Source organism: Ictidomys tridecemlineatus, chromosome 10 (assembly GCF_052094955.1).
Source record: "Ictidomys tridecemlineatus isolate mIctTri1 chromosome 10, mIctTri1.hap1, whole genome shotgun sequence".
Taxonomy (NCBI): domain Eukaryota; kingdom Metazoa; phylum Chordata; class Mammalia; order Rodentia; family Sciuridae; genus Ictidomys; species Ictidomys tridecemlineatus.
Window position 1 is genome coordinate 114,078,985 of NC_135486.1, and position 26,007 is coordinate 114,104,991.

At 38.9% G+C, this 26,007-nt stretch overlaps 1 protein-coding gene across 4 annotated transcripts in view; it reads right to left on the reverse strand.

Moving 5' to 3' along the window:
• Positions 1 to 26,007, reverse strand: part of LOC101972073 (cytochrome P450 3A9) — a 373,151-nt gene that overhangs the window by 273,487 nt on the left and 73,657 nt on the right. The gene's annotated exons all lie outside the window — the stretch shown is intronic.

The window sequence follows — 26,007 nt, forward strand, 5'->3', positions numbered from 1 at the left end:
CCTGCGGACTGTGGTCGCCATTACATGATGGTGCTGGCTCCGCTGTGGTTTGTGAAGGACAACTCCTTATCAGAGAGAGTTGGCGTGTTGTCAACTCCTTATTAGAGAGAGTTGGCGTGTTGTGTTCTAGCACCCTGTGAGAAGGGTCCACGTGGCAGCTTCGCATTGGGGTTCGCGGTGCTTTATTAAGGCTGGGAGGGGCATCCGAGAATTATTATTCCGAAGATTATTAGAAAAATATCAAGGGCCTGAATAAACTGCTGAAAGAAGATTCCTGAGTCACGTCTTCCTTGCGGGCAAGGGGGTCGTGACACGTGGTGCCGAAACCCGGGAGAAAAACAGAAAAAACCAGGAACCAGAACTTTCAGCAGCCAGGGAGGCGCGCCGGTAAGTCCCAGGTAAAGTGGGACCCGCTGTTAAAAAGCGGGAAGCTCCTCTGTCAATAAAGAAGGAGCGTTAAAAGGTAATTGCTCCTCTGCAAATAAAGAGAGGGCGTTACATCTCATAGCAATTGCACTCTGTATTTTCGTTTTTGTTTTCTGTGTATTTTCGTTTTGTTTTTTGTGTATTTTCACTTTCGTTTTCTGTGTTTTTTTGTGTTGCGTCATGAGTGCCGTGACTTCAAGTCCACTTCTTCTGGCCCTAGATGTCCTTTTACGTTCCAAGGGACTGGAGGTCAAACATAGTACTTTAGAGAAATTTTTACAGAGGGTGGATACTGCCGCACCGTGGTTCACATTTTCGGGCAGCCTCACTACACCCAGCTGGGATAAATTAGGCAAAGATCTTGATTTTGCTCGTGAGCAGGGCATATTAGAGGGTGGAGTGATACCCCTCTGGAAGATGGTCCGTAGTTGCCTTACAGATGGCAGATGCCAAGAAGCGCTTGCTAAGGGACAGGAAGTTTTAGAACAATTGCATGAGGAAAAGTCAGAAACGACAGAGAGCGAAGTGTCTCAGGAGGAGGGGAGTGTGTGGGGCGTGGAGAATGGGAGGAGGCGACTGTATCCAGATCTCAGTGTGCTGCGCACGCCCCCATGCAAAAGTGGGTCAGAGGTAGAAGAAAATGAAGAGGAGGAGCTGGAGATGCTGTCTCGGCAGCTAGGGAGTTTAGGTACAGGGAACAGAGATAAGCAAGGGCTCAAGAACGGACAGCCTCCCGATCCACCTCCGTATGGCGGGGGTGTTTCGGGACGAAGTTTCCACGCCCAAACATGGAGGGCTGTTAACGCTGAGATGGGTCTTGCTTATCCAGTTTTTCAGGATGATAATAGGGGAAGATTTCATGAGCTTTTGGATTTCAAAATTGTAAAGACCCTGGCGGAGTCTGTGCGCACTTATGGGGTTGATGCTGCTTTTACACTAACTCAGGTAGAGAATCTGTCCAGATACTGCATGACTCCCTCTGATTGGGTTAGCCTCGTTCGGGCTTGTGTCTCCCCAGGCAAATATTTGGACTGGAGAGCATTTGTGCTAGAGGGCGCAGCAGAGCAGGCCTCCCAAAATCATGCAGCAGGACACCCCCATTGGGACAAAGACATGCTTTTGGGGCAAGGAAGATTTGCTAATCAACAGACAGGATTTCCTCTTGAAGCATATGACCAGATTAATAATATTTGCATTCGGGCATGGAAATCACTTCCAAATAGAGGAGAGGTGTCTGGTAACCTGACTAAAATTATACAAGGCCCTATAGAACCCTTTTCAGATTTTGTAGCAAGGATGGTGGATGCCGCTGGAAAGATTTTTGGAGATCCTGATAGAGCCATGCCCCTTATCAAGCAATTGGTTTTTGAGCAATGCACCAAAGAATGTAAAGCAGTAATTACTCCTTATAAAAATAAAGGCATAGAAGCATGGATGAAGGTGTGTAGAGAGATTTGAGGACCTTTAACTAATACAGGTCTTGCAGCTGCTGTCCTTCAGATTACAAAAAGGGGCGGTTCTGGTGCCGGAACATGCTTCCGTTGTGGTCAGCCTGGTCATCTCAAGTGTGAATGTCCCAAAAAAGACAATTTAATGGACCTCCCCATGGTGGCTTTTCCAATGGCCCTCGTTTACCGGGGTTGTGTCCAAGATGTAAAAAGGGGAAGCATTGGGCAAAAGAGTGGAGATCAGTGAGGGACATCCATGGGCAGCCTATTTTAACTGGGCCAAAAAAACGGCCGAAGGGGCCCTCAACCCCAGTGCCCACAAATATATGGGGCAATGGAGAATGTCACACCCGAACCCGAGACGTGGCCATCTCTATGCCATCCCATGAGACGCGGAGAGCCACTACAGGTGCAGAGGGATTGGACATCTGTTCCACCTCCAGACTCATATTAACACCTAAGATGGGAGTCCAGTTGGTGGAAACTGAGTTCAAAGGGCCTTTACCACCTGGCACTGTGGGCTTATTGATTGGACGTGCTTCCTCTATTTTACAAGGTCTTCATGTTTTTCCTGGAGTCATAAGCCCTGATACTGTGGGGACAGTAAAAGACATGGTGGAAGCTCCAAGAGGCATTGTGACTATCTCCCCAGGGGATCGGATTGCTCAATTACTAATTTTGCCTAGTTTACATAACCACTTCCCAGCTGACTCACAGTCACGGATGGGAAGTGAGATTGGTAGCACTGGAGGGAATTGTGTCTATTTGTCACTGGGTATGAGCAACCGCCCCACTCTGGAATTAATCATAGAGGGTAAATCTATTGTGGGACTGCTGGATACAGGAGCAGATTGTAGTATTATAGCCCTTAAAGACTGGTCTAAGGGATGGCCAGTACAGACTTCTGATCAATCCTTAAGAGGACTTGGATATGCCCAAGCTCCTCAAATTAGCTGCAGACATCTGTCCTGGAAGGACCCAGAGGGACACAGTGGTACCTTTCAACCTTATGTGCTTGATTTACCTATTTCTTTATGGGGCCGTGATCTGATGAAAGACATGGGGTTCACCCTTAGTAATGACTATTCCCTAATGTCTCAACAGATTATGCAAAATATGGGGTATAGGCCAGGTCTAGGACTAGGAAAACATCTGCAGGGGCGTAAACACCCTGTACAAGGTCGTCAAAAACTTGACAGATTCAGTCTGGGTTTTTCATAGGGGCCGCTGGGGCTCAAATACCCATAACTTGGCTCACTGAGGAGCCTGTTTGGTTGCCTCAGTGGCCCCTTCCCTCGGCTAAATTGGCAGCAGCCCATGACCTAGTTAAAGAACAACTTGACTTGGGCCACATTCAACATTCTACTTCTCCATGGAATACTCCCATATTTGTCATTAAGAAAAAATCAGGGAAGTGGCGCCTACTGCATGATTTATGAGCAGTTAATGCTCAAATGCAACTTATGGGGCCCATTCAAAGAGGGCTACCGCTGCTCTCCTCTGTTCCCCAGGGCTGGCATATCATTGCTATTGACATTAAGGACTGTTTCTTTTCTATTCCTTTACATCCTAAAGACTCACAGCGTTTTGCCTTCACCCTTCCCTCGTGTAATCACGAGGAACCAGATCAAAGGTTTGAGTGGGTTGTTTTACCACAGGGAATGTCTAACAGTCCTACGATTTGTCAGATGTATGTAGGGAAGGCACTCGCACCTCTCAGACAAAAATATCCTTCCATCAAGATTATTCATTATATGGATGATGTCTTATTGGCAGCCAAATTACAACAGTCAGTTAATGAGGCCTATAAAGACCTGGTGAAGTTGTTAGCTCAGTATGGGTTACATATTGCACCTGAAAAGGTTCAAATGGGGGATTCTATTAAATATTTGAGAGCGACGATTGGATATGACATGTTAAAACCACAAAAAGTTACTATAAGAACTCAAGATCTCCAAACTCTAAATGATTTTCAAAAACTGTTGGGAGATATTAATTGGATAAGAGCTTATTTACATATTCTTAATATCGTGCTCCAGCCTTTGTATGCTATTCTTAAGGGTGATCCAGATCTTACTTCCCCTTGTACCCTCACTAAAGAGGCCAGAGCGGCCCTTATAAAAGTAGAAGAAGCTATACAACATGCTACTCTATGCAGGCTCCAGAGTGATAAACCTTTCCAGTTATGTGTGCTTGCCACTATGCGGCAGCCTACTGGAGTACTGTGGCAAGATGGGCCTTTACTATGGATCCACCCACATGTATCCCCAGGAAAATCTTAAGAATACTATCCTGATGCTGTTGCAGCGTTAGCACTTAGAGGGAATCAACAGAGCATTCAATTTTTCGGACAAGCACCTTCTTCTCTTATCATATCCTATTCTAAAGTTCAGATTAATGTTTTGTGTGCTACTCTGGACAAATGGGCCATTCTATGTTGCTCGTTTTAAGGGGATATTGATAATCATTAAACTTCTCATCCATTACTCCATTTTGTTAAAGAACATCCTGTCATTTTCCCTAGAGTAACTTCACCCACTCCAATTCCGGGGGCTGTTAACATTTTTACTGATGGCTCTAAGTCTGGAATGGGAGCTTATGTGATTAATGACTCTCCCCCTGTCCAGCATCAATTTGCTCCTGGAAATCCACAATGGGTGGAACTACAAATTGTCATTGAAGTTTTTAAACAGTGTTCTTTTCCTTTCAATCTCATTTCGGACTCCATCTATGTGGTGCAGGCGCTCAAAATTCTGGAGGCTGTAGGAGCTATTAGTGACACCCATAATGTATCTGCTTACTTTAATCAGCTTCAACAGCTTATCCGTAGCCGTACTGCCCCTTTCTATCCAATGCACATTCGGGCTCATACCTCTCTTCCTGGCCCGTTATCACAGGGTAATGCCTGTGCTGACTTGGCAACTAGAAGCCAGTTGGTATGCTTGGCCTCCTCCTTAGAAGAAGCTAAATTGTTTCATCACAACTTTCATGTCAATGCTATGACACTGCGCAGACGTTTTTCCATCTCAAGAGCGGATGCTCGTCAGATAGTATTACAATGTCCCCATTGTGTCACATTTCTTCATCCTCCTACTTATGGTGTAAACCCACGAGGATTGAAGCCATTGGTTGTCTGGCAAATGGACGTAACTCACATGCCTGATTTTGGTAACCTCAAATATGTACATGTTTCTATTGACACATACTCTGGAATTATTCATGCTTCTGCTTTATCGGGAGAAAAGGCACGTCATGTCATTACTAATTGCTTAGAGGCATGGGCAGCATGGGGTGCACCTGCATCCCTTAAGACTGATAATGGACCTGCTTATACTGGCAGACAGTTTAGATCTTTTTGTTCTACTATGGGAGTACACCTTGCTCATGAGTTGCCTTACAATCCTGAAGGGCAAGGCATTGTTGAACGTGCCCACCGCACCTTAAAAGAAACCTTAGAAAAACAAAAAGGGGGAATAGGAGTTGACCACACTCCTAAAGAATGCCTGTCCTTAGCTCTTTTTATCATTTATTTTTTGAATTTGGATATTCATGGCCGCTCTGCGGCCGATAGACATGTGTCCCCTCAGCCCTCTGTGACTGGCTATGTTAAGTGGAAGGATGTTCTTACGGGCCAATGGAACGGCCCTGACCCCGTGCTGACATGGGCACGAGGATCTGTATGTGTTTTCCCCCAGGATCGCACGGAGCCACTGTGGATCCCTGAACGCCTGACAAGAAGAGTCTCGAGATCTACTAACCAGCAGCAGGAGGTGCCACAACAGCCCCATGATGAGGAGCTTCATTCTGATGAGTGCTCTGGCTCTGATGCTGGTGCCAACGGTACAGATGACACCGATGCAGTGGTGGGCAGTGGCACGGGCATGGCCAATGCCAATGCAAGTTCATAGTAATTCTAGTGTCCTCCCCACTCTTTTTTCTACCTCATGTGAGATGTCTGCTCCTTGTACCTCTTCTAGAGGGGAGATGAAAAATATTTTTAACCAGTCTCAAGTTAATCTCACAGGAGTTTTTAGTTTCAGCCTTGGGAACACTAATTGTATTAGCCTTAAGACCAAAAATTTGACTAACTGGGAGGACCCATTGTGGTCCAGTCGAGTCTCAGGGAGTATTCTCAGTGCTGTATTGAGCCAAGTAGTTTCAGGGAAGCAATCAGGCTCAGGGACCCCCACAACTAGCTCTGTTTTAAACATAACTACTTTAGCTATTATCTCCGAGGTACTAATCCCAATGCCTCCTTCTTCTAATAGTACTTGCAATGCCACTCATTTCAAGGCCTCTCCTTACTGTACCTTTAATTTTGGTTTTCCCCCAACATTTACGTTTTGTCAGGATCATTCTTGGGAGAAACATCAAGTTGCTAAAGGTTTCTCCTTTTCCCCCCCTTCTTAAGAGATATGTTTATAACTTTAACAACAATGCCAACTCCTCTACAGGAATAGGTTGGTCCTGGTTTCAATGGCTCATTTCCAATGAGAAGGGGGCTTCAGCCGATATTTCTGCATTGGCTCAATTACTAGGAGCCAAAAGTTGGCTGGCTAATGTTTCTGGCACTACTAAGGAGAGTGAACGAGGTAATAGGCTTACATCTGTTTCGTTCAACTCTCTGTTACATAGTGCCACATTGCCTCCTGCAATGGTCTGTATCCAATCCCCCTTCCTGTTCCTTTTAGCTAATGACACCTCATCGGGGATGCTGGATTGTTCTAATATTACCTGTTTCTTATCTGAGTGTTGGAATGGTTCTTGGACTGTAGCAGTGATTATGAAAATTCCAACTTTTGTCCCAATCCAGTCACTGCGGATCCAGATAAATTTCTTATTGTAGAGCTACTTAGAGTCCGCAGAGATTTTGGAATCACAGCAGCTATAGTGACAGCCATGGCGGCATCTGCTGCTGCAGCAGTTACGGCCGGAGTAGCCATGGCCAGTCAAATACAAACTGCTGTCACCATTAATCAAGTTGTTCAACAAACGTCCACTATACTTGAATTGCAAAATGCGATTAATCAACATATTTTGTCAGGGATTTTAGCTGCCAACCAAAGAATAGATTTTCTTCAAGCTCAGGTAGAGGAATTGGCTGACCTAGTACTTTTAGGCTGCATTGACCAACGTGCACATTTATGTATAACCTCTGTCAGATTTAATGATTCCAGGAATGCTTCCCGCATTATTGGTGGATATCTGGCCGGGAATTGGTCCATGGAAGTGGAAGACATGATCCAGTCTCAACTAACCCAGATAGCTGTCTTGAATAGTATCCGTGTCGATCCCGTGACTCTGGGTCAATTCACCAATTGGATATCTTCTGCTTTTTCCTTTTTTAAGGAGTGGGTGGGAGTAGGCATTTTTGGTGCACTGTGTTGTTTTGGTATGTTCCTCTGTTTGTGGTTTCTCTGTCGCCTTAAAGCTCATAGTGCTCAAGATAAGGCTATGATCATACAAGCTCTTGCTGCTTTAGAAACTGGCAACTCACCTCAAGTCTGGCTTGCGCATCTTAAACAGTAAATCTTTGACATGGTCATTGCACCCCAAGTTATTATAACATTGCACTGGGATTGACATGTCTTTCCTTGTTATTCTCTTAGTGTCAGAAAGCCCTTGCACTCTGCCGGTCTTGCTACCATTGCACGCAGATGGGTTTCTACACTAGTGCCTTTGACATGGTCGTTGCACCCCAAGTTATTCTAACATTGCACTGGGTTCAACATATCCTTCTTTTGTCTTTCTTTTAGTGCTGGAAAGCCCTTGCACTCTGCAGGTCTTGTTGCCATTGCACGCAGAAGGGTTTCCACACTGGTCTTTATCTATCACTTTAAAGTCCGTGCCTTTCTTTCAGGGTGCTGCCAACTTGTTTGTAGTTGTACGTCTAGACAGCCACAGTTCCACCTCAGCTATTCCCTCTTACTCACCATCGTCACGATACAGGATGCGAGGCAAGGCACTGCACTTGAGTGATCCATTGAGAAGAGGGACCTCAAGGGGAGCATGTCCTATTGCATGCGGGTTTGACGTGTCTCCACCCCGCCCCACGAAAAAAGGCGTCGGCTGATATGGTGTCAGATCTGGGGAAGGCGCCCCCTAGGGCTGGACCATACTGTGCAGCCACTTCTGCACAGTGCGATAGGACCTCTACTCTCGCCTGTATTGTCTTAGTGAAACAAAAAGGGGGAGCTGTGGTGAGCCGTTCCTGCGGACTGTGGTCGCCATTACATGATGACGCTGGCTCCGCTGTGGTCTGTGAAGGACAACTCCTTATCAGAGAGAGTTGGCGTGTTGTCAACTCCTTATTAGAGAGAGTTGGCGTGTTGTTTTCTAGCACCCTGTGAGAAGGGCCCACGTGGCAGCTTCGCATTGGGGTTCGCGGTGCTTTATTAAGGCTGGGAGGGGCATCTGAAAAGGATTAGAAGAATTATTATTAGAAGAATGTCAAGGGCATGAATAAACTGCTGAAAGAAGATTCCTGAGTCGCGTCTTCCTTGCGGGCAAGGGGGTCGCGACAAGAGTCTGTGCAAAGTATTATGTATTTTCTGATAGAAAAGGAGGTGCCCACTTCAGTGCCACACATGAAAACTCACCCTTTCTGGGTCTAATGGGCTCTCTCCTCTCACTGGCAGCTAATACTGGCAGCTCTTTCTGAGCTCTAATTAGAGAATCAACAATTATCACCAAATTTTTCAATAATTTTTAATGAAAATGAAGGTGATTGTTTTGGATTCTGTAGTGACATTGATATATGATGTGTTCTTTGAAATATATTATAAGTTTTATAATGAGAAAGTCAATAAACATATCCTTATAGAAGTTTATCTGAAGCCTCTATGCCCATTTAAGGGGATATATAGTACTGAATCAGTGAAAGTCAAAATTCAATCTTTTGATCATCACAATCAGTGAATACATAGAGCTTTTTCAGAAATTCAAATTAAATTGTAAGATAGAGTAATTCTACTGTGAGTTTCCCCATTGCTGAAAAAGAATATTCATAGTGGCCTTCTGTCATTTTTGAAGCACAAAATTTGTAACACTTTACTGAGATAGTTATTACTATATCTCTAGCTTTGATTTCATACTTACATCCTATCTCCCTTGTTGATTCTGGAAAGCAAGAAACATATTTGTAGTCCATCTCCAACTCCTAAGTTGATAACAAGCAGAAGGAGCATTGAATTAGAAAGTGGTTGATAGTCAATTGTTTCTATAGCACTGCTCCTCAGATTCAACTGGTATCAGGAGCTACACACGATTTTTTTTATATTCTGTCCTGTCCCTTCTCTTTCTTCCCTCTACATCCCCTTCCCTTCTTGAATAATTCACTCCTAATGCCATTAGATGTTGTCCAGCATTGTGAGGACACACTTTGTGGTGGAGGAGGGAATAATGGTGGCTTCAAGTCAGATATGAGATACAATTGGGAAGGTGTTCTCAGAAGGGACAGCCTACCTAAGTATGAGAGCCCAAGCAACCTGAGATGGGCTCCAAGCAGAGGGATGCCCCATCATAAACACTCATTTGCGGGGGAACTCAAGATAGCGGGAACCCAAGGTAGCGGGAACTGCTTTATTGCTGAACATCAGAGGTATATATACCTAACTGATTACACACAGCTTGACTCAATTAGCATCATCTAGATACAGCAACCCGCCAATAAGGAATCCCCACCATCTTAATGGCTCGGTGGCATTGCCTCACAAATTACTCCTTCTGGCAAACTGCCAGGCGCCATCTTAACTTGATTGCAGCCCCCAACACTCATTGACTAAATAGGGTAAAGAACACCCACGTGAGCTAAGTAGGGCTTGTGGGGTTAGAATAGGATGAATAAAATTTAGTTGTATAAAGAGAGATTGTTTAAATAAGTAAATACATGAAGGACAATGAAATCCAGTTTTCATAGAAAATGTTGGTGAAATGACTCTCTGGTTCAGGAAAGAAAATTGAGATGAGACCTGAAAAGTAGGACTAAAATGGAGTGTATCACTGTGAATTCATGCTTTTCCAGATAGAAAAATAGAGAAATGTGTGTGTGTTTGTGTGTGCGTGTGTGTGTGTGTGTGTGTGTGTGAAAGAGAGAGAGAGAGAGAGAGAGAGAGAGAGAGAGAGAGAGAGAGAGAGAGAGAGTTTGAATGTAGAAAACTAAATTCATACTTGTCTGCACAAATGGGACTGGGTAACAGTGACATTTTAATAGCAAAGACCAGCGGATCAGTCTTGGTGAACAGATCCTAGGACAAAAAAACCATATTTCACTATGGGAAGCAGAGCTGGTTAGACAAAAGGCTAATTCAAGGTTAAAATTCGGGAAAAGCCCAAGGTGAGCCTTTACCACCTTTTTGTGCAAAATTCAAGAAAACATTCAAAAAAGGGTAGAAGAAATCCCAGGTCCACCCAGCCGACTGGCAGACCTACAACAGAACTCAGGCCTATCCCATATTCATCTTGAGCCCCTATAAGCATTGCCATATCCCTCCCCATGCTGTAGTTCTCCACCTTGGGAGAACAGGTAGGGCTTGAAGGGAGCTGCATCTCAGAACAGGCAGCCCGAAGCCACTATTAGGCCCACTTTTTAGCCCCATCTCTGAAAGTAGTTGCATCTATCTTGACTCAACCCCACAGCTATCTTGAGTTATCTCCACTATTGCCACCACCACATTTAGTTGCAGTAGCATTATCATGTGTCATTGGCTAGGGGCCAGAAGTCCAAAACCAAGGTGAGGTACAAGTAATCTTCAGGGAAATATAAGATTATAGGGTAGGAACTGTAATAACTCAGATTTGCCCTGCAAGAAAGGAAGACACATAGTCAACATGAAAAAACAAGGGAGAAAATTGCCCCAAACACACCAAGATACTACAATAATAGAATTCATGGACAGTGCAGTTTATGAAATGTCAGAGAAGGAATTAAGAATATATATAATTAAAATGACCTACAAAGTAAAGGATGATCTAATTGAGAAAATACAGGAAACCATTGATCACACCAACAAAGAGATAAGGGGGCTAATACAGGTAGCAAAAGAGTACTTCAAAAAAGAGGGATTCTGGAAATAAAATCAGAAATCAAGGAAACAATCAACAAACAAACAGAAACCTAAGAGAAAGCATAAACATCAGATTAGATCACTTGGAAGATAGAATGTCAGATAATGAAGAGAAAATATACAATCTTGAAAGTAAAGTTGAGCACACAGTGAAGATGGTAAGAATCCATAAACAGAACACCCAATAATTATGGGATAACATCAAAAGATAAAATCTAATCTTTATTGGGATAGAGAAAGGCACAAAGATTCAAATCAAAGGAATGCACAATCTCTTCAATGAAATAATATCAGAAAATTTCCCAAGTATGAAGAATAAATTGGAAAATCAAATACAAGAGGCCTAGAGGAAACCAAATGTACAAAATTACAACAAATCTACACCAAAATGCATTATAATGAAAAGGTCAAGCATACAGAGTAAGAAAAAAACCTTAAAAGCCACAGAGAAAGGAATGAGATCACATATAGGGAAAACAAATTATGATCTCTGCAGATTTTTCAATCTAGACCCTGAAAGCTAGAAGATCCTGGAAAAATATATGCCAAGCTATGAAAGAAATGGATGCCAACCAAGAATCATATTCAGCAAAATTAAGCTTTATATTTTATGATGAAATAAAAACCTTCCGTGAGAAACATAAGTTAATAGAATTTAAAACTAGAAAGAGTGCACTACAGAACATCCTTGGCAGAATAGTCCATGAGAAAAAAATGAAAAACAGCAATGAAAATCAGCAAAGGGAGTTATTACACTAAAGGAAAAATCAGCCAAAAGAGAAACCAAGTCAATTTAAATACCAAAAATATACAAAAATGACTGGGAATACAAATTATGTCTGAATAGTAACTCTCAATATTAATGTCCTGAACTCACCAATCAAAAAACATAGAGCGGCAGCTTGAATTTTAAAAAAAGACCCAACAATTTGCTGCATTCAAGAGGCTCATCTCATAGGAAAAAGCATCCACAGACCAAAGGTGAAAGGTTGGGAAAAAACACATGCACGTGGACTGTAGAAACTAGTAGGGGTTTCTACCCTCATATCAAATAGACTTCAAGCCAAAGTTAATCAAAAGGGATAGAAAAGAAAATTTCATACTACTTAAGGAAACCATACATCAACAAGACATAAAAATTATAAATATGTATGCCCCAAGCAGTAGAGCATCTATGCTCATCAATCAAACTCTTCTCAAATTCAATAGTCAAATAGACCACAATACAGTAATTTCTATGACTTTAATATGCCTCTTTGCCACTGGATTGACCTTCCAAATAAAAACTAAACAAACAAATTATAGAACTCAAAAATACAATCAATAACTTAGAGTTAACAGACATATAGAGAATATTTCATCCACGAATGAGTGAATACACTTTCTTCTTAGCAGAACATAGATCCTTCCCTGAAATATTATGCCACAAAGCAACTCTTAGCAAATATAAATTAGTAGAGATACTACTCTGCATTCTATGAGATTATAATGAAATAAAATTAGAAATCAATGATAAGATTAAAAAATATAAGATACTTTAAAACCTAGAGAGTAAATATTATGTTATTGAGTGAACAATGGGTTGTGAAAGACATCAAAGAGGAGATTAAAAATTATTAGAGGTTGTGGCTCAGTTGCAGAGTGCTTGCCTAGTATGTGTGAGGCTCTGGGATTGATCCTTAGAACTGCTTATGAAAATAAGTAAAATAAAGACAGGATGTTCATGTACAACACAAAAATAATCTAAAAATCTAAAATAATTTAAAAAATTCTTAGAGGTAAATGGAAACACTGACACAACCTATCGAAACCTCTGGGACACTATGAAGGCAATACTAAGAGGAAAGTTCATTGCATGGAGTTCATCCCTTAAAAGAAGAAAAAGTCTACAAATAAGTGCCCTAAAATTACATCTGAAAGCCCCCCCTCAAAAAAAGAACAACAAGTCAAGACCAAAAGCAGTAGAAGAGAGAAAATAATTAAAATCAGAGATTAAATCAATAAAACTGAAACAAAAGAAACAATTGAACAAATTGACAAAATAAAAAATTGGTTCTTTGAAAAAACAAATAAAATCAATAAACCCTTAATTATGATTACAAGGAAGAGAGTAAACTCAAGTTACTAACATCTGTGATGAAAAAGGAAATATCATGATGAACATGACAGAAATTCACAAGATAATTAGAAACTATTGTGAAAATTTGTACTCCAGTAAAATAGAAAATATCGAAGGTATTGACAAATTTCTAGGGTCATATGATTTTCTCAGACTGAATTAGGATAATATTCATAAGTTAAATAGATAAATTTCAAGGAATGATATAGAAGATAGCATCAGAAGCCTCCCAACCAAGAAAAGCCCAGGACCAGAAAGATACACAGCTGAGTTATACAAGACCTTCAAAGAATTAATGCAAATACTCCTCAAACTATTTCATGAAATAGAAAAAGAGGGAGCACTTGAAAACTCATTCTATCATGCCAATATTACCCTGATTCCAAAATCACACAAAGACACATCAAAGAAAGAAAACTTCCGGTCACTATCACTAATAAACATAGATGCAAAAATTCTCAATAAAATTCTGGCAAATAAAATACAAAAACATATTAGAAAGATAGTGAACTACTTTCAATTAGGATTCATCCCAGGGATGTAAGTTTGGTTCAACATAAATATAAATGTAATTCATTACATCAATAGACTTTACTAATTATAAAACGTAATTCATTACATAAATAAACTTAAAGAATCATATGATCATCTCAATAGATGCAGAAAAGACAAAATACATCACTCCTTTATGTTCAAAACACTAGGAAAACTAGGGATAACAGGAACTTTCAATACTGTAAAAGTTATCTATGCTAAGCCACAGGCTAACATCATTTTAAATGGAGAAAAATTGAAAGCATTCCCTCTAAAAACTGGAAGAAGACAGGGAAGCTTTCTTTTGCCACTTCTCTTTAACATAGTTTTTGAAAATTTAGCCAGAGCAATAAGACAGATGAAATAAATTAAATGGATATAGATAAGAAAAGAACTCAAACTATCATTGTTTTCCCACAACATGATTGTATGCCTAGAAGATCCAAAAAATCCCACTGGAAAACTTCTAGAACTAATAAATGAATTCAGCAAAGTAGCAGGATGTAAAATCAACACCCATAAATCAAAGGCATTTCTTTACATTGGTGACAAATCCTCTGAAAGAGAAACTAGAAAAATTATCCCATTTAAAATAGCCTCAAAATAAATAAATAAAATAAAATACTTGGGAATCAGCTTAATGAAAGAGGTGAAAGACCTCTAAAATAAAACTACAGAACACTAAAGAAAGAAATTGAAGAAAACCTCAGAAGATGGAAGATCCTCCCATTCTCCTGAATAGGCAGAATTAATATTTTCAAAATGATCATACTGCCAAAAGCACTATACATATTTCATGCAATCCCAATCAAAATCCCAATGGCATTTTTCATAGAAATAGAAAAAGCAATCATGAAACTCATCTGGAAAAATAAGAGACCCAGAATACATAAAACAAACTTTACCAAGAAGAGTAAAGAAAGGTGGCATCACTATACCAGAACTTAAACTAAACTACAGAGCAATAGTAACAAAAACAGCATGGTATTGTCACCAATGGTACAGAATAGAGGACACAGAGACAAACCCACATAAATACAGTTATCTCATACTAGACAAAGGAGCCAAAAAATTATGTTGCAGAAAAGATAGCGTTTTCAAAATTTGAAGCAGGGGAAACTGGAAACCCACATGCAACAAAGTGAAATTAAATCCCTGTCTCTCACCATGCACAAAACTCAACTCAAAGTGGATCAAGGACCTAGGAATTAAACCAGAGACACTGCACCTAATAGACAAAAAAGTAGGTCCAAATATTTATCCTGTTGGATCAGGCCCTGAATTCCTTAATAAGACTTTTATAGTGCAAGAATAAAAGTCAAAAATCAATAAATGGGATGAACTCAAACTGAAAAGCTTCTTATCAATGAGGTGAATAGAGAGCCTAAAGATTGAGAACAAATTTTTTAACCACATACACATTGATAGAGCATTAATATCTAGGATATATAAAGAACTCAAAAAATTTTGACATAAAAAAACACATAATCCAATCAATGAATGGTCCAATGCATTGGTTCAGACCTGGTACATATTACATTTCAGTCCTAAGCACAGATTAGCCTATTGATATTGATGTCCATTTTTAATGATTCTATTTGTGTGTTCTATATAATGTTGGGGTTTGTTTTGATGTAATCATACAAGCATAAAATATAATTTGCTTCACTTTTGTCCCCAGTACATCTAATATTCTTTCTCTCCTCCTTCCCCCTGTTTCACTTAATTTAATCTATTGGTGTTCTATTTATTTATAGCTTTTAAATTAGTGTTTTTAGATGTATATAAAGGTGAAATTCAATGTATGTAATACATTCATTTATGGACATACCATAATTTGGTAAATTTAATTTTATTTTTTCTCTTTTTTTTCCCATTCCTCCTCCCTTCCCCTCAATCCCCTTTCTCTGCCCCACTTGTCTCCCTTTCACTTCCATGGGATTTCACTCCCCTATTTATTTCTTAGTTAGGTATAGCTTCTGCATATGACAGAAAACATTCAACACTTGACTGTTTGAATCTGTTTTATTTCACTTATCCTGATGTTATGTGGTTCCACGCATTTCCTATCAGATGACATAATTTCATTATTCTTTATGGCTGAGTAAAACTCCATTATGTCCATTTTAACGTGTGAGCTGTTCCTCATGTAAGCAGAGCAGGTGGAAAGTTCTATTGGATTTAGTCATAACATCATCTCAGAAAAACACATGTTTTTATAACATAGAAACATATAGTTTCCATAGGAATGTGTTTCCAAAAGAAAATAAAAATGTTTTGGGGTTTGAGTGGACTAATTAAATTGTTTATAGTTATAAAATGATACAACAAACTTTCCTTATTGAATGAATGTTGTTTTACATGCATTCAAATCTTATCATATTTTGCCAGTGAGAAGTTCACATTTTCAAGCTAGTGTCAGGAATCCCTGGGGATTTACAGACCAGAGAGATGGGAAGAGTTGCCTGGGGTGGTTATTAGTTTATACAGAAGGTTGACACTAAGAACAGATAAAAGAAGAATGACCTGCTTGTGCTGCTTAAATTTCTACTCTTTCTGTTGATTTTTAAGAACTTTAAAGATTTATCACTTAATCCTTAATGCCTCAGACCAAGTAGACACAGAATATTAGATAATGTTCCAATCAGATACATAGTTCATCATATGGTGACATTAGATAAAAAACTGGTGTTATTTCCAAACAATCAGGGGATGTCTTTCATCACTAAAGTAATGGGGGCTCACAGGTAGTAATGACACCTGTTACAGAGCTGTTCCTCTCTTAGCTGCCCAGACTCGATGTCCACCCATTTAATTAATCCTCTATTCACCAAAAAATTAGAAGGCCATATATTCTGACTTATCATCCCAAAGGAGAAGCTCAAATTATATTTTGGTGTTCCTGGACCTTGTATCTGCTCTGGCATTGCACCAAGGGGTTTGTAAGTCTATGTGTCCATGCAGGCCACTGTTTTCTTTCTCTTTCCTTTCATATCCATTGGTTTGGGACATGCAGACTTTCCAGAAAGCATGAACCTCTCTTTTGTCAAGAATTTGGGTAACTTCTGTCTACTGCAATATTCTTGTAGGGACTGCACAGCAACATGAATACACACTGGTGGGAACATCAGCTCCATCTTGTATATGTCCTGTCTCTCCTTGAGAGACCATCTTCCCAACAGAATTAGTACAGATCAGACTGAAAGTACAGTGAGGGTGACTGATACAGAGACAACTTTTCTTGGTATATTAACAAGGCAGGAAGATGAAGTGGTCACCAAAGACTCCCTATAAAGGATCATGCACAACCACAACAATCTCACCCAATTAAACTCAGCCAAATTTTTTTGATGCCAGGAGTAAAACCTTCTGCTGGATATCAGGCTACAATAGTGGATAATACCCAGACTGGGCCTTTGAGAAGCTCAATGTCTGGTTCAGGGAAACACTGGTGGAAACAAGCAATGTGCTATAAGAGTAGAGAAGACAACAATGGAAGTGTGTGCAGAGCACAGAAGTTGCTTCAGGGGAATAAGTGCTGTTGCTTGTGGTGATGGTGGTGGTTTGTTCATTTATTGGTTTGTGAGAATTTTTTTTGTTTTGTTTTGAATTGGGAATTAAACCAGACGTGATTCTCCACTGAGATGCAGCCTTTATTCATTTATTTTTATTTATTTGTTTATTTATTTTGGTTCTGGGGATTGAATCCAGGGGTACTTAATCAATGAGCCATATCCCCAACACTTCACTATTTGTTCTAATTAGTTATACATGTCAATAGAATGCATTTTGAGACATTATACAAAAATGGAATATAACTTCTTATCCTTCTGGTTGTACATGATTCAGACATACACCAGTCATGTAACCATATATGCACATAGGGTAATGACCAGTTCTTTCTACTATCATTCATATATATATCATATATATATATATGATGCTTGTAGGTTCACTGAATTTCTGAAGCTGGTTTTGAACTCATGATCTTCCTGCCTCAGCCTATAGAGTCCTGAAGAGAACAAACAAGGAATAAGTTGTCCTATTTTTTGAGATTAGTAAGGAAAGACTCTACCAAAATAGGTGCTATAAGAGCTGGCTTTTGGAGGCTCAGCAGGGGTCTTTTATGAGGCACAAAAATATTCTAGGCAGAGGAACCTGTGTGGACAAAGATATATGGATGGAACTTGTGTTGACAATGATCTCATGATTTGTACATACAGCAGCTATGGGACTGGGTTTTCTCAGAGGTAGAATGCTCATCTACCATGTGTGAGACACTGGATTTGATCCTCAGCATCACAGGAAAATAAAATAATGATATTGTGTCCACTTATAACAATAACAACAACAACAACAACAACAACAACAGCAAAAAGAAAAGCAGCTAGGTTCCAGGAACATATAAGGAGATTAATCCCAGTGGCTTCAGTTGGATTTCTCATAATATCACATAACCTTTGGCATTATTGATTACACAGTGGTTTATTGATTTTACACAAAATAAGAATTGAAAGAATTATGGAGTCCCATTCCAGGTACAAAATCCAGGTCTGGCCACTCACCCACCACCCTAAATCCAAAAAGTAATTGCAAAAATCAAGAAAAGAACTTTAGTCAGTGCAGCCACACCAGAAAGACAAGGGGATCCATGTTTTTAGTCATGTTTGTGGGTGCTGGCATGACCTGAAAATTTAAATAGAAGCAGAATTGGGACAGTGTGGAAGAGGTATGCATTGTTAAGCAGTCTTGTCCAAACTGAGGTCTGAAGGATCACTATCTCACTTCTAGCACTGTTAGGTGGCTCCTGAGAAGTCCTTATCACTTGAAAGGAATAAATTTTATTTATTTTTCAGGATGTTTTTCTACCAGACTTGGAATCCTAAAAGGGGCAGTGTAGGTTCCATGAGATGATTGCTCCTGTGGAGGGAATAAACTCCTGTGTTTATCTGTGTATAAGGCTCTGCCTTTCCTGTAAGGTAATAAACAATGACTGAAGACTTCTGGGAAGCACCCTGGGGTTCTGAAACAAGATACTGTAAAAGCTGACACTTGAGGGGTTGAGGTTGTGGCTCAGTGGTAGATCACTTGACTGTCATGTGTGAGGCACTGGGTTTGACCCTCAGCACTGCATAGAAATAAATGAATTAAACAAAGGTGTTTTGTTCATCTACAACTAAAAATAATTTTTTAAAAAAAGCTGATAGTTGAATTTATCTTCAATCTTGACTCAATCTTCAAGGGATATAAGATAGATTAGATAAATTGGTAATCTATTGCTAGTTTTTATATGAGCACTCCTTAAATTATTAACATGTCTATGTGCAGAGCTGAGCAGTCACAAATATTAAGTTAGTAAAGGATACTGAATGAAGGAATAATGCCAAGCTTTATCCTGCTTTAAGTTATTCATTGTACAGCTGCAGGCCCCAGAGTCAATGTCTTTACCCAAGGCAGTATCTTTAAGTTCCTGTTTTCAAACAAAGGTCAAAGTAGGAGAGTGCATGATTCTTTGCCAACTGCAAAGAGGACACTTAACTTCTCCAATTCCAGGAGATGCAAAGGTGGCCTTTCCACTGGATTCATCCCTGGCTCCACCTCCTTTACCCAGCACAAAAACTGGCCTCACTGAATCGTATCTTGTCACAGAAGGGACACTCTGCAGGCATAGTTCTTCAAAGGCAGCCCATATAACTGTAAGAAAAATACTTAATTCAAAACTCATGAAGGAAAGTGGTGAAGAACCTGACCACGAATTCTTCCATAGAGACCCGGGTCCTCCTGGCTATCAGCCTTATGCTTTCTATCTGTGAGTCACTGTCCAGCATTTACTCCTCCAGAAGCCTGGAGTTGGTGGCCTAATAAGGTTACTGTTTTCCTGAACTATTTGGAAGATCAAAATATATGATGGAATTGAAATTGCTATGAACACTTAAGAATTTTCTATTGATCTTAGGCAGACTGCTTGAGCTTCTCCCTGTACTGAAATCTATTTTACTATGGGTTTGGGGATTCATGGAGAGGTGTATTCCCAGGGATTGTCTGATTGGCTCTGAGTTTACACGTAGAGTGATGAACCAGAATTCAACAGATACACCTAATGCATAAGTTTTTATCACATGCAGTGGGAACCTCACCCTTTCAAGCTTTGGGAATTCTGGGGAAAACCAGGTTCCTTGGGTTTTGTCTCTTCATCTTCTGGGTTTTCTGCTACAAATATTCTGTAGGACTGTACTTGTTCATATGGTGATTCCTGTGCCCTCCTGGCTGTAGAACCATTTGTACAATGCACCATAGCCCATCAGATTCCCTGGGAGGCTGACTGAACAATTCTCTCTTTTCTGTGAACCTCTCCTAGCACATTCTTCCCTTCTAAATCTTAATTCTCTCACCCTGAAATTCATAGAAATGCCTAATGATGAGTGTCTAGAACAGAAAATACCAGACAGAAATTTTAAGAAGTTTTAATTTTTTCTTATTTTATTATCTTTCCTATCTCTGGGAGATTAGCATCAGTAAAGAGACTTGTTTACCTCCAACATAAAATCTACTAGCACCCTGACAAACACCCCAAACCCAATTGGGCTTTTCTTTTTAATTTCCCTCCACACTCCAGCATGAAAGTATGAATCTATACCATCTAGAAGTGATGTAGTTTAGTTTTATTGTACTGTTATAGTTAAAGCTTTGTCCAACGGTTTTTTAAACTAAATTTCATACCAGTCACATATAATTTAACCCAGCCTTTATTGAAGTGCACTAGTGGCCACTGACCAGAACTTAAAGCTGTTCCCCCCATCAGCCCTGAACAATTTCAAGGGTGCTTCTTATAAGCCTGAAAACAACAAAAAGGATGTTTGGGGGTCTAGCCAATGCACACAAGCCAGGTTACAGAAGCAGGAGAGTGAAGTCAAGTGACAGGAAGCCTAACCAATAACAGTGAGTCCAGTCACCCCATATACATAAACAGAGCCCAGTTACCCTAGTTACAGAATCAATGCCCCACCAGGTAGTTCCATGTTCTTAAAGGTTTAGATAGGAAAAGAAAAAGAACATCTTGACCCAGTCATGACCCTTCTACTTGGCATGGTTGTTTTACAGAATTGAGTAACAAACCAAAATGGAGTCACATTTGCTTTTACTATCACATTCCCACTGGTTTTATTAGGTTTGATGTAAAACTTGCACATCATTAGGCCTCAGTTTCTTTTTCATCCTTCTGTGTCTAAGGGACCATACTAGGCTTGCAGGACCATAAGTCAAACCTCACCTACACTCTTGTGTAATAGGCAGAGCCCTATAGTAGTCCCAATCAGGAGAAGGACTATGGGTCCAACTATGGCTGAGATGATGGTAGTCAGCCAAAGAGACCATGAGAAATAGTTTTGGAACTAATTGTCTGAAGCTTCTTATGTTTTGTGTTTCTTTCTCACTAGCACCAAACTGTTTTTTATTTTCCCAGAATGGTTTTCATAAAACAACACATTTTTCCTAGGGCCATACAAAATTGTACCCATCTGGTATAATGGAAACTCACATCTAACCTCTGCCTGGTCTGCCTGAAGGCAGAAGATGACACCCTTAGCAACTACAGTGATACAATCACTGTATGCAAACAAGGCAGCTTGTAGATCCAGAGAGCCCATTAGATTTTGGCTATAAAATCTCTCTTTTGCCAGGTACCCCTCTCTTGTTTTCTCTTTCTTATCTCACTTTTGCTCTCTTTCATTCTCCCTCTCATTCTCTTTCTCTTTCTTTCCCTCTCTCGTACCCTTTGTTCTCTCTCTCTCTCTCTCTCTCTCTCTCTCTCTCTCTCTCTCTCTCTTTCTGGAACTTTCCTTTCTCTCTCTCTCTTTCTCTTTTTTTTTCCCTATTAATCAGATACTGCCACAATAAAGGTCTCTTCGTTGTTCTGAATGTCATGGTCACATTTTTTTTTAGTTATAATGTAAATAGAAAGTAAAATTAACAATAGTAAATCATATCTAGCTTGTATATAATTTTGAACCTTGGCTGAATTATATATTTTTATTTGAGATCATAGTAATCTTTTTAATAAAATCAATCTTTGAATATAACTCTAAATTAACTGAAATCTGGCCTACTTTGAAGTTATTTTGACATGCTGTAAGGTGGGAGGCAGAGCCTTATCTCAGGTAAGGCAGGGCTCTTCACAAGTCTTAGGTAAAGTGTTTTAGTTGTAAAGCTGATATTTGTCTCTCCTTTAGATATTATTTTATAAAGTTTACATATATTGCTTTCTGACTCTGTATGAATGTTAGCTAGCAAAATATGACATACATCTGAAACATTAATTCAAAAAAGGCTGAGTGCTCTTTCTTTTATTTGGAAATGTGGCAAAAATCTTCTATAATATTAACATTTAAAAAGATTAGGCTCTCATTATCTTTTAAAATACCTTTAAATTTTTATATTCCAGTGTAAAAGGTATCATAAGGTTTGGTTACAAAACATCAAATAATATAAATAAAACCCCAATAAAATCTATTATCCTTATAAGTTTAAATTACCATTACAGACAATTTTAGTTTGGAGAATATCAAGTTGATAAAATGTTCCTTTAACCTTTTACCTTAAAGAATTGCATACCTGAAAGACATGAACACCTTCAATCTGTAAAGAAGAGTAATGTACCACACTTTTATCAATGTTTTTATATTAACCAAGGTTATCTTTTAAAGAAAAATCTAGACTGTGTAATGTAGAACATACTTCAAAATAAACGTTGCTGTTTAACCAAGATTATTTGTTGTCGGGAATAAAATTCACAGACACAACGTAATTAATATTTTTAGAAATATTAATTATTTAATATTTTAGTATATAAATATATCATTTATATAATTTTAGTATATAAAATTGTCATTTTAGTATATAAATATATCAGTACATTAATATTTTTCTGTAGGGAAATACGTTGAATAGTTTTAACTATTTGTGTCACATATATCACCAACTTATTAACATATAAACCTTTTAATATTTATCTTTTATTTTTAGACCTTTATATTACTTAATTAGACCCTTTTGTTGTTTACTTGGATGTATTAAAATTATACTTTACTACATAAAGACTTTTTACCTGGAACCATTTTTTAAATGGTTCTAAAGCTGATTTTTGTCTCTCTTTTAAGATATTATTTTATAAAGTTTATATATATTGTTTTCTGACTCTTTATAAATGTTAGCTAGCAGAATATGACATACATATGAAACCTTAGCTTATTTTTAAAAACCTATTAGATTTTTACTAAATATAGTTTTATATTAGAAACTTTTAATAATTTTTAATCCATTGATCCTTCTTTCTGTTTATACCTTGAAAAAATCTCTTATACATTCCTAAATTTAGGTAAATTAATCTATTTTAATAAGATGAAATATTTGTTATTTATGGTCTTTAATTGAAATGTAGTTGAAACCCCTTGACTCCTTGTATGTAGAATTGTACCTGTTGGGAATTTTAATTTATAGTAACCTTGATTATATGATAGCACAATTTTTTTAAGAGAGAGAGAAAAAGAGAAAGAGAGAGAGAGAGAGAGAGAGAGAGAGAGAGAATTTTTAAATATTTATTTTGAGGATTTTGGTGGAGACAATATTGTTATTTTATTTTTATGTGGTTCTGAGGATTAAACCCAGTGCCCCGCTTATTCCAGGTGTGTGCGTTACCACTTGAGCCACATCCCCTATTCGACACAAATAATTTAAAAATTTTTTATTGGATGTTCAAAAGATTACTAAGTTCTTGACATATCATATTTCATACATTAGATTCAAGTGTTTTATGAACTCCCATTTTTACCCCAAATACTGATTGCAGAATCACATCGGTTACACATCCACATTTTTACACAATGCCCTATTAGTAATTGTTGTAATCTGCTACTTTTCCTGTCCTCTACTATCCCCCCTCCCCTCCCCTCCCCTCCCATTTTCTCTCTCTATTCCATCTACTGTAATATATGTGTAGATGTAATTTATGTTTCATTTTTAAAAAACAACGTATCAGACAAGTGCATTCAATAGTGTTAGTAATCGTTTTTCCTATTGAAGAAAAATCCTAGACAGAATGGATATCAGACACTTTATAAATATTAACATTTTAACAGCTGTTTAATCATCTAGAAAAAAATTGTGCATTAGTAACTTTAAAGACATTTGTACTTTTATTTATTTTTCCAATTTAAATTGAACCTTTTAAATCATATTAACCAAAGGTATTTGGATCATTTTTTTTAAATTTTAATTTATGAGCTCAGATGTCAATTTTTTTGTACCAAATATATGTAGACATGGCAATACATGTAGATGGACAGTACACTGGTGCACCCACACAAAGCAAACAGATAAACAAAAGCCTTGTAGCTTATTTTTTATAACCTATTAGAATGAGAGTTAACCCTTATAAATTGGCCTTAGAATAAAGCAGAGTGTAGTCAGAAAAAACATATTAATCTAGGCATATTGGATCAAAATTATCAATTTGACAAATATAGAATTTTAAAAGTTTTTCTGACCTTTTCCTTGAGGAGGTCCTGTTCATCAAAGCTAAAAAGAGTTAAGGGAATATACAAATGAAAGGGTCATATTTTTGTTCCTAAAGGAACTTCCCAAAGATGAAGCTCCATTGGTCTCCTAGGGAGAGTCCCCCAGGTTGGGGTCCCATTCTAAATTGATTTTTCTGGTTTCTTTGATCGTGGCCACCAAAGTTTAGCCTGAGACTGAAAAATCTTTGGACCACTTTTTTAATAGTTGGGAGTTATTCATGCTTGCAAATACTGAGAGACAAAATCCAAACTTCCAAGACAAAATTATGCTTTTTGTTATACAATTTAGGAATAATAATTTTATAAAACACTTTAGTTTTAATTTGTCCTCTATAGGAACTGACATGATTTAACCAGTTGGCCACCTTGCCTAGTTCCTAAGTGCAGGCAATCTCCAGAATACTTTTTTTTTTACCTTTAGCTTTTACTATTGACAATTCTTTTAGTCCTGTTGGCAGCACTTTACATTTTAATGAAAGCTGTAGTGAGCAGTTAAAACCATTTTAATCATTTTTTCTCATTAGAAACAAATTGAGGTAGAAATTAACATAGAACACAAAGGGAACAAACAAATACAAACCAAAAAACAAAAGTTCTGAAAATTGTTAAGAAAATAAGTTAAAGGGGTCCAGGTAGAGATCTGTATAGAGCTTCCTTGTCCCATAATGATGGTGAAGGGAAGGAGACCTGATGAGAAAAGAGCAATTGTGAGAACAAAAAAAGGGCCCATGCACAACACAGGGACAGATAAATACAAGATAGATGGCCTGCAAACAGACACTGGATAAATGACAAATAGGAAGGCAGAAGCTGGAGAAATGACAAACAGCAGAACAGATGCAGGACAAGCAACAATCGGTAAGGTCACACAGGGAGACCTCTAACAGGCCAGAGACCACGTCTCATTCTGCCCCCAGGAACAGATGAGGCCCCACAGGGAGGCCTCCAGGGAGACAGAGACAATGTCTCTTCATGCCCCCAGATACAGAAAGATGAGGTCACACAAAGAGTCCTCCAATGGGGCAGAGTCATGAATCATCCTGCCCCAGGCAAACGTAAAAGCCCACTGGAAGGTCCAGGGAGACAGTGAAAACATCTTGTCCTGTCCCGGGAAAGGTGTAAACAACTGCGTCCAATCTGGCCTTTCCCCCAGAGAAGTCCACTAACTCTATCTGACAGCCAGCAGGAGGAGCATCCTAAGATGCTATAGGCCCCAGATGTTATAGTTAAAACCTCATTCCAGGGTTTCATAAACTGACTTCCAGACCACTCTTGTATAATTGAATCAAGCCTTTTTTTGCAGCACACTAGTGGCCACTGAACAGAATATAAAGCTGTTTCCCTGATCAGCCCTGAACAACTGCAACGGTGCTCCTTATAACCCTGAAAACCACAAAAGTAATGTTTGGGGTGCAGCCAATGCAAGCAAGGCAGGTTACAGAAGCGGAAGAGTGCAGTCAAGCAGCAAGAAGCCTAATCACAGTTGGCTCAGTCACCCCAGTTACAAAAACAGAGCCCTGTTACCCTAGTTATAGAAACCATGCCCCATTAGGTAGTTCCATATCCTTAAAGGTTTTGATAGGAAAAGGAAAAGAACATCTTGACCCAGTCATGAACCTTCTACTTGGCATGGTCGTTTTATAGAATGGAGGCACAAAACAAAATGGAGTCACATTTGCTTTTACTATCACAGTATTTAATGGCAGGATTTGTACAGAATATATGAAACCTACACTGCCTTAAACATTCTCCTCTAAAAAGCAGCAGCAAGTTCTTATTGCAACTGTCTGGAACACATTATGGGTTCTTATTTTATATTGCATATTTTCTTCTCAGTTAACAGG